Below are 19,000 nucleotides of genomic sequence, written 5' to 3'. Positions count from 1 at the left end.
GGTTGGTTAAAGCTCGAATCTCGGCTCGCAAGGCGTGGCTGGCTTGATCGGGATCATTCAGTTGTAGCTCTAGTTCAGAGACTTTGTCCCGAAGGTCTTTGCTTTCATGATGGAGGGTGTGGAAGGATTGGTTCAGCACCAAGGACTCTGCGTGAGTCTGGAGCAAGAAAAACAGCCCTCAGTTAAAACAAACTCGCATTCAGGAGAAGGAACAAGGTACTTACTTTAGCCCAAGACTTCGAGAACCTATCCATTTGAGCTAAGGGCGACAAGCTACCCATTTGATTCATGCTCTCCGCCCACAAGCTGCCAAGGCAACCCTTCATTGCCAAGACGCTAGTAGAGACATCATGTTGTCGAGCCTGAGCTGCTTTAGAGGGGATAGTGGTCCTATAACAATGGCGGGCAGGTTGAGAAGGGTCGGCGGGTTGAGAAGGGCCTGCGTCCGAGCCAGGGGGAGCAGGAGGCGACTCGGGAGTGGGCTCGCCTGATGCCGGGCCACGTCGCTCACCGGGGCTGTCCTCCTCCTGAGGAATGGGGGTAGAACGAGATGCAGAGGGTCTACCCTGTTAGTTAGAGCCCTAGAGCCAATCATTTGATGATTGTATGGACTCATGTATATCATATTCTTATATTAATAAAGGCAATAGTTTGGTTATTATGCTTATTTGTTTTAGTGCCAAATAAACTAAGTATAGTAACGTCCTTGAGTAGAGCGTTCTTACCTATATCAATCGATTGGTTGAATCGATAGTGAGATGATATAGGGAACACTACTCTTAATCATTCCTAGTCGAGTATTAACATTCAGGGACGATGTTAATGCAATAAGACTAGCATGTAGGTCAACTCGATGACTTGATCTCACAAGTCATGGATATGGAGATATCAAGTTGACACATGAGTATATATTGGAGAATGTATACTGAATGACCCGCCATGAGAAAGTATCATGGATCGTTATATGAGTGTCATATACTTTCTCATGTGGCTATTAGTATGACTATTAGTCCTTAGACCTGAAGTCACCATGGATCCCTACATAAGGAGTTATGTACTTTGGTTTCGTCAAACGTCACCCGTAACTGGGTGGACTATAAAGGCGATTACTGGGTATATAACGAATTATGCAGAGGGATATGAGTGATGTAGATGGGATTTATCCCTCCCATATGACGGGAGCGACATCGCTATTCTTGATAGAGTGAGACCACTAAGTGCATGGCCATGCCCAAATGAGTCAACATTAGATGTTGAGCTCATTTGATCGAGTGCGTCTACTTGGAGTTCAAGATTTAGATTGATTAGAGGATGACACGGTCTATGTCTCACATTGATCAATCTAGATGTCTAGGATAGAAGGACAATGTCACATATTGTGAGGAGTCACAATTAGTAGTCACAAGGTGATGTTGGATCTCAACATTTCTTGTAACTTGGGTAGCAATGATGTATTGCTAGATGCCGCTCATTGCTTATGTTTCTAAAAGAGTTTAGAAACATTGCCAACGTTACAAGAACCTATTGGGTCACACACAAAGAACATGTGGATGGAGATTAGGTTCATATGATGAACCAATAGGATTAGGTTCATATGATGAACCAAAGATTGGATTCGAATTAGACTTATTGAGTTAGACTCAATTAGATTCAATTGTTGAATGAATCTAATTTACATTTGATTCATTGAGTCAATTTATATTAATGAATTGAGATTCATTAAATTAAAATTGACTTGAATCAAAGCTTGGATTTAACTCAACAAGGAAGAGATTGGGTCAAGTTTGACTTGACCAAATTGGATGTTGAAACATCAAGTTTGACTTGATGCATTGCCACATCATGTAGGTTGACTCATCCTACATGGCATGACACATAGTTGCCACATCACCTCCACCTCATGAGGTGTGCCACCTCATTGGAGGTTACACTCTCCTTTCTTTAATGTGGCCGGCCACATTAATGAGAGGAGTTATGTGGCCGGCCACACTTAATGGTGTGGAGTTTTTTCATTTGTGTATTGATGTGGTTTTATTGTATCATCTTCCTTCTTGCTTCCTCTCTCCATGGCTGATTGTTGCCATGCACTTCACTGGGAGGAGAGGTGTGAGTTAAGTCCAAGACAATAAGAGAGTGTGAAGGTCACAAAGGAGAAGACTACTAGAGGAGTGGTGAGATTCTTCTTGTTTTCTCTTCTTTTCTCTTCTTTCCAATCCCATCCGAGAGCATCTAGAGAGTGCTAGTACACTTGTGGTGCTCTCTCTTCCATCCTTGAGAGTTAGAGAACCCTCCTTGTTCATGTGGATACCGAGAGAGGATTGTCTACGTTGACAATCTTGAGATCCGACGATTTTGGACCTTGCGGGATTGCGAAAGGCACGCTACAAGGGTAAACACTTTTTCTCGTAGATCTAAGTAGTAGATCGGTTTTTGAACTCGTACAAGAAATAGTTTTTCGAATTTTGTATACGAATCTTTGCACGGATCTACGGCTTTGGGTCCTTCGGGGTTTCCGCGACGCGAAAAAGCGGTTTTCGCGGCTCGAGCCACGTGCAAAGACTTGTACGAGTTAGTTTTTGGTTTTTGGAAAACAAAAAGCTTCTGTGATTTTCTGTAAAAATTCAATTTTTATGTTTTTATGGGTAATTTTTCCTTATAGGCGAAGCACAAGTGTCTCGGCACTTGTAGGCTTCGGCTAGGGGTGCAAACGAGCCGAATCGAACCGAATAATGTAAAAATATTAATATTCGAATTCGAACTCGAACTCGAAATATATATATAGTGTTCGAATTCGATTCGAAGCTCGAAAATACTAATAACTTTAGCTCGAATTCGATTCGAAATAGGATTCGAGCTCGAATTCGATTCGAATTATTCGAATATTAATTCGAGCAGAATCGAACTTTTAACTAGAAATGTCTTAAGTTTGAGTTCGATTCGAATTATTCGTATCTAAATTTTGTCATATTCAAACTAAAATTATGTGCAATACAATAAAAATAAAACCACATAACAAATACACAACAGTTTCATAACATGAACAAAATACAAATACAAAACAGAATAAAAGCTACACAACACATAACATATACAAAATAAAAATAAAGTCTAAACAAGTAAACAACATATAACATATACACTTATACTGACAACAATTTCATAACATGAACAAAATACAAATACAAAACAGAATAAAAGCTACACAACACATAACATATACAAAATAAAAATAAAGTCTAAATAAGTAAACAACATATAACATATACACTTATACACAATAAAATTACAAAACAGAATGAGATTAGTCTTTAAAGTAGAATAATGGTCACAATGAGATAATCATGATACACATCAAATCCAAATTCTCGAGTCCCACTCCAGAAGCTCATAACATAGACAAAATAGAAGTTCAACTCAACACATACAAAGTTGAGTTAAAATGAGATTAATGGCCAAAAAACAACTAATTACGAAGCCTCCTCTTGATGCATCCCAAACTCCCAAATCCAGACTCCAGAAGATCTCCATTTCCACTACATTCCAAAGCTACACATTCATGCTTCTATTCCAAAGCTCTTCATCCTTTTGTCATTCCAGAAGCTCTCCATTCCTCTTACTGCATCCAAAGTTCACCTGCCATTGCATTTTCATGTTACACAAAACAATACAAAGACTTTAGAAAATAAAAAAAGCTTTATACTTCCACGATTCCAGGCTTCCATCTTTTCAATCTGTGCAGAATTCAAAAATAAAATATATAAATGATTAAATAAGTTAGCAAACTCAAAATATAAAATGCTAAAAATTAAATCTATACCTCAATCCGTGACATAACCATTCAACTTCTAATTATCAACTTTATTTATAGGTAAATCAATTGTCAAATGTTGTTTTTCAACCTACAATAATAAAGATAAAATGTATCATTTATTTTTAAATTTATTTTCTGATTAGAAGCAAAAAAAAACATAAACAAAATATTTTAACATCATACCTTAGACTTTTTAGTCACTCCATGTCGCTTTCGACACCAATCTCCACCGCACATCAACATTTCTACTGTTGTAGGAGCTAAAGAAGCACGATACTTGTCAATAACACGACCTCTAGCACTAAAAGTTGCCTCTGAAGCTACTGTAGAAATGGGTATTGCTAATATATCTCTAGCCAAAGTTGACAACACTGGAAATTTGTATGTATTGAGCTTCCACCAACCAAGAGCATCGAATGCATCATTTGGATTATGCCTATGACACCCTTCCTCTAGATACACATCCAACTCAGATTTTTCAGGTTGTACCATTTCAATTTCTTTTAAATAAGAAGAGAATTCAGTCCATCTAGAAGAAAATGTAGTATGTTCTCTATTACTTTGAATTACAGTGTTGCTATCTTGAGATTCAGAGTTGCTTTTTGATCCTTGAAGCTTTTCAATAGCAGTATCTGAATATTCCTTATAAATTGCATACAAAAGCCTTTGGACCTCTTTAATATTACTTTCTGCTTCAAATGAGTTATAAAGTTTAGGAAAAGTGAATTCAAGTACTCGCATTTTGCATCTTGGATCCAAAACTGAACCAACAGCCATTAATAAATTGCATTCACCCCAATATTTATCAAACTTTTCCTTCATTTTTTGCACCATTTTTCTAATAAACTCTTCTTCATCACAAGATTTCTCATCCAAGATTACTTTTACTCGATAGACTTCATTTAGAAAAAGATTGGCAGTAGGATATTCACTTCCAGAAATAATTTTGGTTGCTTCATAGAATACTTTCAAAATTGAAAATACTTTATGCAATTTCTCCCAATCATCTTCTGTTGGACAATGAATATAGCTAGGTTCTCGATCTTTAAATCTTGAAAAAACTTCTTTAAAAGCAATTGCTGTTCTCAACATCTCATAAGTTGAATTCCATCTTGTCTTACAATCATCAACCAATTTTCTTTCTTGTAACTTCAATTGTTTCACAATTTCAGCAAATTGAATGAGTCTAGCATCTGTTCTTCTAATGAAATCTACACTCTGACGAATTACATGAACAATATCCTTAATTTCATTGAGGCCATCCTGAGCTATAAGATTTAAAATATGTGCACAACATCGAACATGGAATAATTTCCCCCCACAAATCAGATTTGTATTAATTTTCAAGAAATCTTGCTTCATATATTTAATTGCAGCATCATTAGCACTTGCATTATCAACGGAAACAGTATATATCTTATTTTCAATTTCCCATGCCCTTGCACACTTTAGAAGGGTATCTGAAATTTGAGGACCACCACGAGGAGGAGGAATATGAAAAAAATTAAGAACGCGTTTATTCAATTTCCATGAAGAGTCAATCCAATGACCAGTGATAACCATATACTCTATTTTTTGATTTTTTGACTTCCATAAATCTGTCGTGAGGCTGATCTTTGTTACATTTTTCAACAAACCATGTAATTTTTTTTTCTCGACTTCATATATTGCAAAACAACTCTTTTTTGCTGTTGTTCGTGATATACGGGCCCACTCAGGCATTCCACATCTACAAAACATATTAAAACCTTCTTCTTCTAATAATGTAAATGGATGTTCATGCATTAGGATCCATGTGGCAGCTGCTTCTTTCATTCGTTCCATACAAAATTTCCCATCAACTAATAAAGGTGACATAGTTGTTTCAACACTTTCGAAGCCTAACAATAGTTGTTGTTGTTTGAGTTTATCTTCAAGTTTCTTTTTAGACTCCAAGTGTTTAGCACAGTGATCCAAGTGTCGTTTTAAGTGTGTTGTAGTACCTGACTTCATTTTTGCAAGGAATAGATTACAATGTTTACACTTGTACTTATCACCTTTTGGATCCTCAACCTCAATCATGTCTGACCATACTAGAGACCTTTTTTGTTTCTTTGACTTGTGAAGCAAATTACCATCCTCAATCAAATTATTAGTTACACTATCCCCTTTATCTATGATTTGTTCTGGGATTTCATTTGAATCTAATGAAGCTTGAATAGCTGAATTTGCTGCTGGAGCAGAATCAACCATCTTCTTTGAAAATCAAAAGAGAAAGTATAACTAAAAAATATTAATAATGAAATAAATTATTCAAAGTATCCTAAATCCTAATCAACATATCTTCAAGAATAAAGCATAAATTACACAAATAACTTGCATGGAAATATTACTGTATTTAAATATGAAAAATTGTAACTCTAAAGTTATCAAAATCAACAATTATTGCATTAAAAATCAATATTTAACTATTGTTTCTTCAAGAAAAAAAACAAACCGAAAGACTATTTCTTCAAGAAAAAAAACAAACAGAAAGATTAAGAAAAAAAAAGAAAATAATTCCTTCCAAAAAATGATAAAAAAATAACTATGAAAAGGGTTGAATCCATTATGTACTTCAAAGAAAAATAGAGATTGAGGGAAAAAAAGACATACATCTTAGGTTTTTCCAAGCAAAAGTACACTGGGTGAAGAGAGCTTCCGTGTGGCCTTTGGCAAAAGCAGTGAGAGCAAAAAAGGCTGTGCTTGATCTTCCGACAGAGGGGGAGGCAGCAGAGCTACCAGGAGTTCTCGACGCTGGTAACGTAGAAGAGGCAGTAGGCACGAGCAGTGAGAGTAAGAGAAGTTGCGCTTGATCTTCTAGCAGAGGGGAAGGGGAGGCAGTAGAGCCATCAGAATCTCTCGAGTCTCGACTCTCGACGTCGATAACGCAGAAGCAGCAGTCCCCCAGCGCCTTCTCCTTCTCCAACACCAACTCTAGATCCTTCTCCAACACCAGCACCTTCTCCTTCTCCAACACCAACTCTAGATCCTAAGCACTTGAAGCACAATCGCTGGACAAGAACCCTAGCTACCTTCCGCCGCCAGTCTTCACACTTGTTTTGTGGAAAAGATTAGGGTTCGCCGGTTTGTAAAAGGATTAGGTTATAAACTTATAATATAAATATGAACTATTATCCGTTAACCCATAATCCATTAACCCGCAATTTGTTAACCCATTAAGCATGATTGCAGAATCGTTACTCATCAGTCATCAGGTTCAAAGTTTTAAAACCATTACAAATTTACAATACATTTATTGAATAACATATTAGAAAATAATAAAATTATACAAAAGCTCGCGAGCGGCTCGCGAATATTCGAACAAAATGTTATAGATTCGAATTTGGCTCGAAACCTTATCGAACATGTTCGAGTTCGGCTCGAATTCGATAAATTCGAATACGAATCAAATATATTTCGAGCCGGCTCGAAAAGCTCGCGAGCCGGCTCGAAAAGCTCGCGAGCCGGCTCGATTCGTTTGCAGCCCTAGCTTCGGCTATCGGGAAGAATTTTCCCAAACGGCTTCGTTTCGACCCAAAATCTTTTGGGACAGCGGACTCGGGTGCCTTTAGATCACAACGGAGCAACTCACGATGGTTAGATCGTGGGTAGGGGCGCTGCCCCTAACCCCGCAAGGGGATTTGCTCCGCGATCGCACCCGAAATCGCTAAAAACGAACCCGTCGGGAAGATTTTTCTGAAACGGTAATGTCTTGGCCCAAATCGTTTTGGGACAGCGGGTTTAGGCGCTGTTGGATAGCAATGGGACCCTCGCGATGGTTAGATCGCGGGTAGGGGCGCTGCCCCTGGCCCCGCATTGCGCCCGAAACCGCTAACCGGGACCACCGGGAAATTTTACTTGTAAAATTGTAAAAAATTATTTTAAAATTACAGAAAATAAGAAAATATATAATTTTGAATTATATATTAATTTGGTGATAGTCATGGCCCAAAACCCAATATGATTGGTTGTGTTGTAATTCATAATACGGCCTGCGTGCCGTGATGTGTTTTCGCGTGTTGTATTTATTTCGTGCCTCGTCTTTTATTCTTGTTGTAAATTAGATTTAGACTCGAATGTAACTCGAGTTTCAAATTGTAATGTACAAATTGGAGCGGTGGAGGGTCCACACGAGACGGAGTTCCGAGGCGGGCACGAGCAACACAAGGTGGTCAAAGGGAGGAGCTTGGAGAAGCTGTTGACCCTAGGTTGACCATTCGATCTTCTCATTGGCTTGAGAAGATCGTAGTAGGGCCATGACTAAATCACAAATAGATTAATTAATTAATTATTATGTATCTGATGCATGTTTAATAGTTAATTAATTAATTAGTGCCTTAACGATTAGATTAGATCTAAGTCGTGCACATGATGCACCCTTGCGATTAGATTAGATCTAAGTCGTGCACAAGATGCATCCTTCTCGATTAGATTAGATCTAGATCAACCAACTCTAAATGCCTAACCGCGCCATGATATATCACTACCTCGATCACATGTATTGTTGAAGCTGCAAGCGAGCAATACATATTATCTTGGTAGGCGGAGGACAATCTTGGTCCCGCCTATCAACGCATGGGTGAATACGAACTCAATTAGATTGAGTATTCCTAGTTACTCGGTTGGATCGAGTCAACTATAGGCATTTTTCCAACGGTTGGAAAAGATAGGTCAAAATCACATCTATATTATCTCTCGGGCGTATTAGCCAAAGCTAACTCGAGTTTTAATATAAATGCGGATATTGATTCTATAAACAAGAGTTGCATAGAAATGTAATTGGTAATCGTTACCTACCGATCATACTAAGCCTTGGGCGTATTAGCCAAAGCTAACTCAAGGGTTAGTATGATGTGGATCTTGTCCCACAAGAATTATAGAATTCAGTGGGAGCATCATTTAATTAAAGGCCTAATTAAATGATTTTAAAAGAATATGATATTTATTTCGGCAATTTTTCTGTTGTAGATAACCATGACGTCAAATACGAACACTTTCTCCTGCGATCTGTCCTTGAGAAGGACAAGCTCAACGGAGCAAATTTCCTGGACTGGTACAGAACTTGAGAATAGTTCTCACCGTAAGCTGTACGTTCTGGAGCAGCCCATTCCCGAGGCTCCTCCCGCCAATGCCCCGTGAGCCGACAAAGATGCTTATAAGAAGCATCAAGACGACGCATTAGATGTGTCTGTCTAATGCTCGCGACCATGAACTCGAGCTTGGAAGCAACATGAGTTGATGGGCGCTACGATATGGTTGAGCATCTTCGCCAACTATATCGGGGACAAGCGAGGCATGAGAGATTTGAGATCTCGAAAGCACTGTTTCAGTGCAAGATGTCTCATAGGTCCTTATGTACTCAAGATGATTGGGTACATAGAGAACCTACAAAGGCGGGGTTCCCACTTGGCCAAGAGTCGGCCATGACTTGATCTTGCAGTCCTTGCGGATAGCTATAGTCAATTCGATCTAAACTACAGATTGACAAGCCACTGCCGAGCTACTTAGTATGTTACGAGCCGAGATTAACCTTAAGAAGGTTAAGCCCATTCGGATGGTTCGAAGCACAAGGGCAAGGGCAAACCCAAAGGTAAGGGAAAGTCCCAAACCAAGGGCAAAGGCAAGGCAAGCCTGAAGGAGGGGTCGCCAAGGATGCTACAGCTTCCACTGCGGTCAGGCGGACATTGGAAGAGGAACCGCAAGGTATACTTGGAGGATCTTAAGAAGAAGCGTGACACTTCCACTTCAGGTATATATGTTATAAAGTCAATCTATCTATTTCTACATCTTGGGTATTAGATCTGGATGTGCTTCTCACATTTGTATTGATGTGCGGATAATAGAGCATTGACAAAGGGCGAGGTGGACCTCCGAGAAGGCAATGGAGCACGGGTTGCTGCTGTTGCTGTAGGGATTTACTTTCTATCTCTGCCCTCTGGGCTTGTACTAGAGTTAGTCGATTGTTGTTATGTGCCTGCTCTTACTAAGAACATAGTTTCAGTTTCTTGTTTAGACAAGAAAGGATACTCTTTTATAATAAAAGACAAATGTTGTTCTGTTTATTTGAAAGATATGTTCTATTGTAGTGCACCACTAATAAACGGACTCTATATTCTAGACCTTGAGAGCCCTATCTATAACATTAGTACCAATTGGTTCAAGTCAAATGACATGAACCAAACATACCTCTGGCACTGTCGCTTAGGTCATATAAATGACAAGCGCTTATCCCAGCTCCATAAGGATGGTATGCTGGACTCATTTGATTTAGAATCATATGAGATATGCGAGTCATGCCTACGAGGCAAGATGACCAAGACCCCTTTAGTGGGCATAGCGAGAGAGAAACTGATTTGTTAGGACTCATACATAGTGATGTATGTGGCCCTTTCAATGTCGCTGCTAGAGGCGGTTATAGATACTTCATCACATTTACTGATGACTTCAGTAGATACAGTTATGTGTACCTGATGACACATAAATCTGAATTCTTTGAAAAGTTCAAGGAATTCAAGAATGAAGTACAGAACCAGCTTGGCAAGAGTATTAAAATACTTCGATCAGATCGAGGTGGTGAATACTTAAGCCATGAGTTTCGTGACTATCTAGCTGAGTGTGGGATCCTATCCCAACTCACTCCTCCTGGAACACCACAGAGGAATGGTGTATCCGAAAGGAGGAATCGCACCCTATTAGATATGGTACGATCTATGATGAGTCACACAGATCTTCCAACATATCTCTGGGGTTATGCTCTAGACACGGCAGCTTTCATTCTCAACCGAGTTCCATCCAAGGCCGTGATAAAGACACCATATAGGATATGGACTGGGAGAGATGCCCAGGTGTCTTTCATGAGGATTTGGGGCTGTGAGGCTTACGTACGACGTCAAGTCTCAGACAAATTAGGACCCAAATCTGACAAGTGCTATTTCATCGGATATCCCAAGGAAACTAAGGGATATTACTTCTACATTCCCAGTCAGCACAAGGTAGTTGTGGCAAAGACTGGGGTCTTTCTAGAAAGGGACTTTGTTTCTAGAAAGACTAGTGGGAGCGCGTTCGATCTTGAAGAAGTTCAAGATGCGAACAATAGCACTGATGCCTCGATGGAAGTTGAACTGGAACCACAAAGTGTTGTGGATGATGTTGTTCCACAAGGAGTTGAGGAACAACAACCAGTTCAAGTAGACATACCTCTTCGCAGGTCTGATAGGGTACATCGTCAGCCTGAGAGATATTCATTTCTCGTGTCTGACCATGATGACGTTGTGCTCATAGAGGATGAGCCTAACACCTATCAGGAAGCTGTGATGAGACCAGATTCCAAGATATGGCGGATGGATATCAAAAACCACGTTTCTGAATGGAAACATACTCGAGGATGTGTACATGACACAACCTGAGGGTTTTTGTAGTTCCACAGCCATAGGATCTATCATGTATGCCATGTTATGTACTCGACCTGATGTCTCGTATGCTATGAGCATGACGAGCAGATACCAGTCAGATCCAGGTGAAAGTCACTGGATAGCGATCAAGAATATTCTTAAGTACTTGAGAAGGACTAAAGAATATTTCTTGATATATGGAGGCGATGATGAGCTAGCTGTAAAGAGTTACAGTGATACTAGCTTCCAGACCGATCAGGATGATTAAATCGCAGTCGAGGTTCGTGTTTTTCTTGAATGGTAGTGCTATGAGCTGGCAGAGTTCACAGCAGTTCTACAACGTTTCCATCTCATTCGAGAGATTATCGATAGAGGAGATGTGAAGATTTGCAGAGTACTTACAGAGGCTAACATTGCAGATCCATTGACCAAGGCTTTGACACAGAGGAATCATGACGGTCACACTAGGTCTTTAGGCCTTAGAGGCTATACTGATTGGCACTAGTGCTAGTGGGAGATTGTTAGTTAGAGCCCTAGAGCCAATCATTTGATGATTGTATGGACTCATGTATATCATATTCTTATATTAATAAAGGCAATAGTTTGGTTATTATGCTTATTTGTTTTAGTGCCAAATAAACTAAGTATAGTAACGTCCTTGAGTAGAGCGTTCTTACCTATATCAATCGATTGGTTGAATCGATAGTGAGATGATATAGGGAACACTACTCTGAATCATTCCTAGTCGAGTATTAACATTCAGGGACGATGTTAATGCAATAAGACTAGCATGTAGGTCAACTCGATGACTTGATCTCACAAGTCATGGATATGGAGATATCAAGTTAACACATGGGTATATATTGGAGAATGTATACTGAATGACCCGCCATGAGAAAGTATCATGGATCGTTATATGAGTGTCATATACTTTCTCATGTGGCTATTAGTATAACTATTAGTCCTTAGACCTGAAGTCACCATGGATCCCTACATAAGGAGTTATGTACTTTGGTTTCGTCAAACGTCACCCGTAACTGGGTGGACTATAAAGGCGATTACTGGGTATATAACAAATTATGCAGAGGGATGTGAGTGATGTAGATGGGATCTATCCCTCCCATATGACGGGAGCGACATCGCTATTCTTGATAGAGTGAGACCACTAAGTGCATGGTCATGCCCAAATGAGTCAACATTAGATGTTGAGCTCATTTGATCGAGTGAGTCTACTTGGAGTTCAAGATTTAGATTGATTAGAGGATGACACGGTCTATGCCTCATATTGATCAATCTAGATGTCTAGGATAGAAGGACAATGTCACATATTGTGAGGAGTCACAATTAGTAGTCACAAGGTGATGTTGGATCTCAACATTTCTTGTAACTTGGGTAGCAATGATGTATTGCTAGATGTCATTGCTTATGTTTCTAAAAGAGTTTAGAAACATTGCCAACATTACAAGAACCTATTGGGTCACACACAAAGAACATGTGGATGGAGATTAGGTTCATATGATGAACCAATAGGATTAGGTTCATATGATGAACCAAAGATTGGATTCGAATTAGACTTATTGAGTTAGACTCAATTAGATTCAATTGTTGAATGAGTCTAATTTACATTTGATTCATTGAGTCAATTTATATTAATGAATTGAGATTCATTAAATTAAAATTGACTTGAATCAAAGCTTGGATTTAACTCAACAAGGAAGAGATTGAGTCAAGTTTGACTTGACCAAATTGGAAGTTGAAACATCAAGTTTGACTTGATGCATTGCCACATCATGTAGGTTGACTCATCCTACATGGCATGACACATAGTTGCCACATCACCTCCACCTCATGAGGTGTGCCACCTCATTGGAGGTTACACTCTCCTTTCTTTAATGTGGCCGGCCACATTAATGAGAGGAGTTATGTGGCCGGCCACACTTAATGGTGTGGAGTTTTTTCATTTGTGTGTATTGATGTGGTTTTATTGTATCATCTTCCTTCTTGCTTCCTCTCTCCATGGCTGATTGTTGCCGTGCACTTCATTGGGAGGAGAGGTGTGAGTTAAGTCCAAGACAATAAGAGAGTGTGAAGGTCACAAAGGAGAAGACTACTAGAGGAGTGGTGAGATTCTTCTTGTTTTCTCTTCTTTTCTCTTCTTTCCAATCCCATCCGAGAGCATCTAGAGAGTGCTAGTACACTTGTGGTGCTCTCTCTTCCATCCTTGAGAGTTAGAGAACCCTCCTTGTTCGTGTGGATACCGAGAGAGGATTGTCTACGTTGACAATCTTGAGATCCGACGATTTTGGACCTTGCGGGATTGCGAAAGGCACGCTACAAGGGTAAACACTTTTTCTCGTAGATCTAAGTAGTAGATCGGTTTTTGAACTCGTACAAGAAATAATTTTTCAAATTTTGTATACGAATCTTTGCACGGATCTACGGCTTTGGGTCCTTCGGGGTTTCTGCGAAGCGAAAAAGCGGTTTTCGCGGCCCGAAGAACCCAACAGTACCCCTGTAGGGGTTGGGGGAGGCTGCCATGGAAATAACGCAACAATAAGGGGAAATGATGTTAGAACCAGCCATGATGATGGCAGGAAACACTGCGGCGATAAGGGAACAGCGTCGAGTCCGCGAGAAGTCGGACCTTGTCTTCGGTGCCGTCTTTGAAGTTGGGGCTGACCATCAGAGCCAGAATCGTCAGAATTAGGTAGACCCCTGGGAGGGGGCCGTGGCATTGCCCCCCGCAGCGCCTTGACCAGACAAGTTTCGACCCGCGCGATGAAGAGACGCGCGACCCCTTCGGGAGGCCCGGGGGGCTCCTCGGAAGACCCGCCTAGCTCGATGGCTAGTCTGAGCGTGACCCCGATCCCCGCTCGGGGCGACCTGTGGAGGAGGAGCTTCATGCGCAGCGGGGTCGGAAACGGGTTGGACTGCTGCCCCGGGGGAAACGGGGCCGGGATAAGGGAGTAGCCTCCTCTCCAAGATTACTCGGCCACGTCGCATTATTTCCAGATCGTCTAGGGACAGGGGCAAAACCTCTGAGGCACGATACAGGGCCTCCGCTGTAGGCGTCGACACGGAAGGTTATCTTTGCAGATAAAACAAGCGTAAGCAGGAGAGAAGAGTCAAGCGCGGATTTACCTAATGAGCGCGACGCCCCAGAGAAGGAGGGATTCAGACGGAAAAAAGAAAGCATGTCTTCAGATAGCAGTCTCGTCAGATCCAGGCGCCAAAGCTCCATTCTTGTCGCCGCTACAGCATAGGAGAGGTCCATATGATACTCTTCCAACGCCGGGGGCGGAGGAAGTTCAGGTTGCCAACGCATAGGCCAGCCTGTCTCTTCGGGAAACCGGAGAAAAAAGAATTTTTTCCTCCAGTTGGCGTGAGGAGGAGGAAGACGGGAGAAAAAGGCAGTTTGACTGCGAGCTTGAAAGTCAAAAAGACCATCGGCACGCCGAGCGAGGGCGAAGAAGCAGTGAAAGAGGGGAGCAGATCAGGAAACTTCGCAAACCTCACAGAGTATCACGAAGCCACATAAAATCTTTATGGAGTCGGGAGTTAACTGACCTAAGGGGATGTTGAAGTAGCGGCACACTCCAGATAGGAAAGGATGTGGAGGTAGACGAAGGCCAGACACAAATTGCTCAGTGAAGAAAGTACACGAACCCGGCGGAGGATCGAAGTAAAGGTTTGCAACAGTGGGGATGATAGGGCGGAAGCTGACAGGGATTTCATAAGTGTACCATAGGTCATCCCAATCTAACTCGGCGAAGTTCGAAACGCCTGGGAAATGCTCCGCCAACAGAGAGGCCCAGGAAGGAGAGGCCATGGAGGAAGATAACACCTTAGAGGGTGGAGAGGACAATCGCAAAGGAACGCCAAAGGAGAAGGGACGGATCACGGCAAGGTCTCGGAGGAAACTAGCCGGCGGCGGCGACGTTTGAGTGCTCTACTGTGATGATGAAAGAAAGAGTCAGATGATACTTATAGGTATGGTGGGTGCAGGACATTTTCGTAAGTCAGCAACGGACGGTAGATGCAGGGTTTGGAGTAGACGAGGAACGCTATGTGATGAGCTTCGAGAAGATAACCAGGGGGCATTAAGGGAACGACAAGGGCTCGATATACGAAGCGCCTCCCTAGGAAGTTGTTCCAAACAGGACAAAAGCGTATGGAAGGGTCACCAGAAGGCAAATCAGCGAGCTGAACGGACACGCGAGGTAGCCTTTAGCCCAGGCCGGCTCAGTAGAAGGGCAGCGATGGGGGGAGAAGCTACGTAGCGAAGGAAAGTAGACAAGGGAAATCTGATCATCGGAGCTCGGCCGAAATCAACGAACGACTGGCCACAGAAAACAAGCTACAAGCACGCGAAGGGGACGCGGCACAGTTGTCGGATCGCAGGGGAAATCGGAGATAAGCAGACCGAGGTCAGTACGATTACACAAATACCACCAAAGAAGAGCCGGTAGCCACGCATCAAAAGGCAAGCGGCATAACATAGTTCTAGTTACACTACATTCGAAGAAGGAGGAGACAGGTTATCAGGAGCCGACCGAGGAGAAGCCGGGTCGGTTGGTTCAGCAGGAGGAGGGGCAAGGGCTTCAGAAGCTTCGGGGAGGGCGGCAGGAAGACCCTGGGGAGACACCTCTGCGGGGGTTGAAGCGGCAGCAGGGTGAGGAGCAGCCTGGAAGAAGAGCCCGTCATCCGCCTTAAAGGAGGGGAAGGTGTCCTGCGGCAATTCCCGGGCTAGGCGAGCAGTATCCAAGAAAGCGGCGGGGGGCGCTGCGCGCAAATAACCTTGCTCGAAAGCTTGTCTCACCCCGCCAGCAGCCCCGTAACTCAGCAGCAGGACCATCCAGCGCCCCAGCTTCTGAAGGAAGAAGGAAGAACGAACATAGGCCAAGCGGTAGGCCTTCAGCCGCCCGAGCTCTCCCGCCAGGTATTCTGCCATGGCGTCCTTGTCCTGGGTAGCCTCCGCGCGAGCTGCAGCCAGGTCACTCTGACCCTGAGACACTGCCTCCTGGGCCCGCGAAAGCTCCGCCTGCAAAGATTGAAGCTGGGCCTGACAGGCTTCCCACTGAGCTCGCAGAGTGGTTTCCCGACCCACAGCGGCACTGGACACGGTTTGAGCTTCAGCCAGCCCCATCTGTAGGAGCTCCCGACCTTGCTTCAACAAAGCCAATTCCCTGGACTGGGCAAGCAGCTCTGCCTCTCGGTTTTTCAGTTCAGAGGTCGCCGCCTGACGGCGTTCCACTTCAGAGGCCAGAGAGGACTCACTCGCCTTTAAGGCCGCCTCCAACGCCCGCAGTCTGTTGGATGCGGCGTCAAAAAGGGCCCGAGCAGAGGCTGCTGATTCCCCGGCGGTAGGCAGACAGGAGTCCAGGCCTTCCAGGGAGGGCTCAGGAGGAGCTGTGAAAGATGAAGGGGGTTCCAGTTCCCGGAGACGGGCCTTGAGTGCCACATTCTCCCGTTCTAGCTCGGCCGCTCATTGGACTACGCTCAGACTCGCCGAGCAGGTCTGCAAGTGCCCATAGGAGGGAAAAGGAGGTTATGGAAACACACACGCACACCCAGAAAAAGGAAAGAAGGGAAGAAGGGACTCACCGCGACCAGAGAACAAGCAACCTGATCGAGCTCTTCCAGAGGGTATTCGCTTTCCCAGAACTGCTGATGAGCCAATTGCCAAGAGTTGGCCAAGGCCCCGTGGAAGTCGACCCTGCCAAAAAAAGGGGATGAGGGAGCAGCCAGCACGTTCGTCGGGTCAGTCGCCGAAGGAAGCCTCCAGAGGGCCCTAAAAGCCCAGTCTGGGGAGTGCGGTTCAGGAATAGGCACGGCCGAGCTCGTTGGCATCAGAGGGGAGGAGGCTGGAGGAGTCAACAAATCCAAGGGTTGGCCACCAGAAGATGGAGGTGGGGCAGGTAGCACGCTCTGGAGTGGCGTCGTAGTAAGTCGGTCTAACGGCGGGCTTGCCACCTCCAGGTCATAGGCCTGTTCCTGGCCCAAACTTGTCTCCTGAGCCGAGCTCGTGCCCGAAGACTTGGAGGGGGAAGAAAGAATCACCACGCGTTGGCGCTGTGAAGGTGGAGGAGAAGTGGCGGTGATCGGGGCCGTCCGTTTGCTATTGCGCGTCACACGCAGCCGCAGAGTAGAACGGGGAGGAGGAGCTTGTCTAGTGGGCGAGGAAGCAGTCGCCGGTTGATCGGAGGTGTGGGACAATGCTGGGTCTGCAGCGCTGGGGGAAGGTAGCACTGAGAGCGGCGGGGCAATCACAACATCAAAGTGCGGGGGTGCTGGAAGTTGAGGGCCGAGGGCAGCAGCCGGATCAGAAGGTAGGCCCGGTGTCAGCTCCTGATGCAGGGCTTCCAGGACAGCAACTGCGGGCGTCTCTTGGCAGGCGAAGGAACGGAGGATAGCAGCCGCTACAAGAATAAAAAAGAAAAGGCACCTCAGTTAGCGAAGAGCGGCGTGCAAGAATAGACAACTTACCAAAGGGAGCTCCGATTTCTGCAGGGACGGGACTAAGACCGAAGGTATATAAGATGCCTTCCAGCATCAACACAGATAAGCGAATAAGAACGCCTGTCAACTTATCCGCAGCGGCAAAGCAAGCAGATTCATGAACATGTGGGGGAAAGGTCGAAGCCGGGAGGGGGCGCCACTGAGAGGACCCGGCTAAGGGGGAAGGCGGTTTGAGAAAGAAAAAGCGGGACCTCCAGCCCTTGTTGGAAGAAGGTAGGCCGTCAAAGAACTTAAAGCCCGGCTTGGCCTGAACGTTGAATATCCCCGCCTCGGCTCGCCGGAAAGAATAGAAGTGCTGGAATAGGTGATGCGTCAAGGGAACTCGATAGATACGGCATAAGATGACGGTTCCACAAATAGCTCGAAATACATTGGGAGCAAACTGGGAGATGCCGATGCCGCAATACTGGCACAAGCCTGAAATAAAGGGGTGCAAAGGAAAGCGAAGACCGCCCACAATCTGATCTCTAAAAACAGTGATAAAACCTTCAGGAGGAGACGAAGGATGCTCATGGGGTGATGGGAGTCGAAGCTCATATGAGGAATCCAATTGCAGAAGGGATTGTAATACCGACAGGTCACGGTGGTCCAAATCCGAAAGATAGCATGAATACCAGGGGAGGTCCTTACCGTCCATGGTCGCGAGGGAGGAGCAAGCGAGAAGGTTAAAGGCGAGAAGGATCACAGGCCAGGAACGATCAGAAGGGGCAGAGGGGTCGCGAGCTCAGGCCGGAAGATGACAAGTTGCACTAGCAAGGACGAGCACGGAGGAGGAGGGGAGGAGAACGAAGCGTTGGAAAGGAAGCGGCAGATAACCTTTAGGGTTTATAAAGCCCATTCATGCCTGAGAAGCATCAAGAATCAGGCCGAGTATCTTTTTGGGTAAACCCGCCCCGAGCCGTCTAAAGGGAAGTAAGCACGGAGGCGTACGAAAAAGGCATGGAAACTGACGTCAGGAAGCGTGGACCATAAATGCAACGGACAGGTGTCAGCATAAGAATAAACCTATTAAAGATAGGCGCGGCGGAGTAATCATGACAAGGTGTGGCCCTAAAAAGGAGGTATCCCTCGGTAAGGCCGAGTGGGAGATTTTACAGAGCTGCAAGGGCCAGGCAATTCAGTAGGGGTCGCGCAGGGAACAGGGCTGATCAGCGGAGGTTAGGAAGCCACGGGTTGGCAGTCAGGGGGGCTGCTTACTCGGAGTAGCTAGGCAAGCAGCTCGGCCGAGACAGCCCCCAGGCCGGTTCGTTAACCACAC

At 44.1% G+C, this 19,000-nt stretch overlaps 1 long non-coding RNA gene across 1 annotated transcript; it reads right to left on the bottom strand.

Annotated features, from left to right (window-relative positions):
• Positions 1-3,484: 3,484 nt before the first annotated feature.
• On the bottom strand, positions 3,485-4,105 carry LOC122015049. The gene is made up of 4 exons (XR_006120811.1): positions 3,995-4,105; positions 3,818-3,899; positions 3,701-3,731; positions 3,485-3,633 (listed from the first exon to the last, which is right to left on the bottom strand). It is a non-coding gene; the product is annotated as an uncharacterized LOC122015049 (long non-coding RNA).
• Positions 4,106-19,000: the final 14,895 nt, after the last annotated feature.

The sequence above is a fragment of the Zingiber officinale genome, chromosome 8B, assembly GCF_018446385.1.
Source record: "Zingiber officinale cultivar Zhangliang chromosome 8B, Zo_v1.1, whole genome shotgun sequence".
Classification (NCBI taxonomy): domain Eukaryota; kingdom Viridiplantae; phylum Streptophyta; class Magnoliopsida; order Zingiberales; family Zingiberaceae; genus Zingiber; species Zingiber officinale.
The sequence above is the reverse complement of the archived record's forward strand: the minus strand, read 5'-3'. Positions and strand labels throughout refer to the sequence as shown.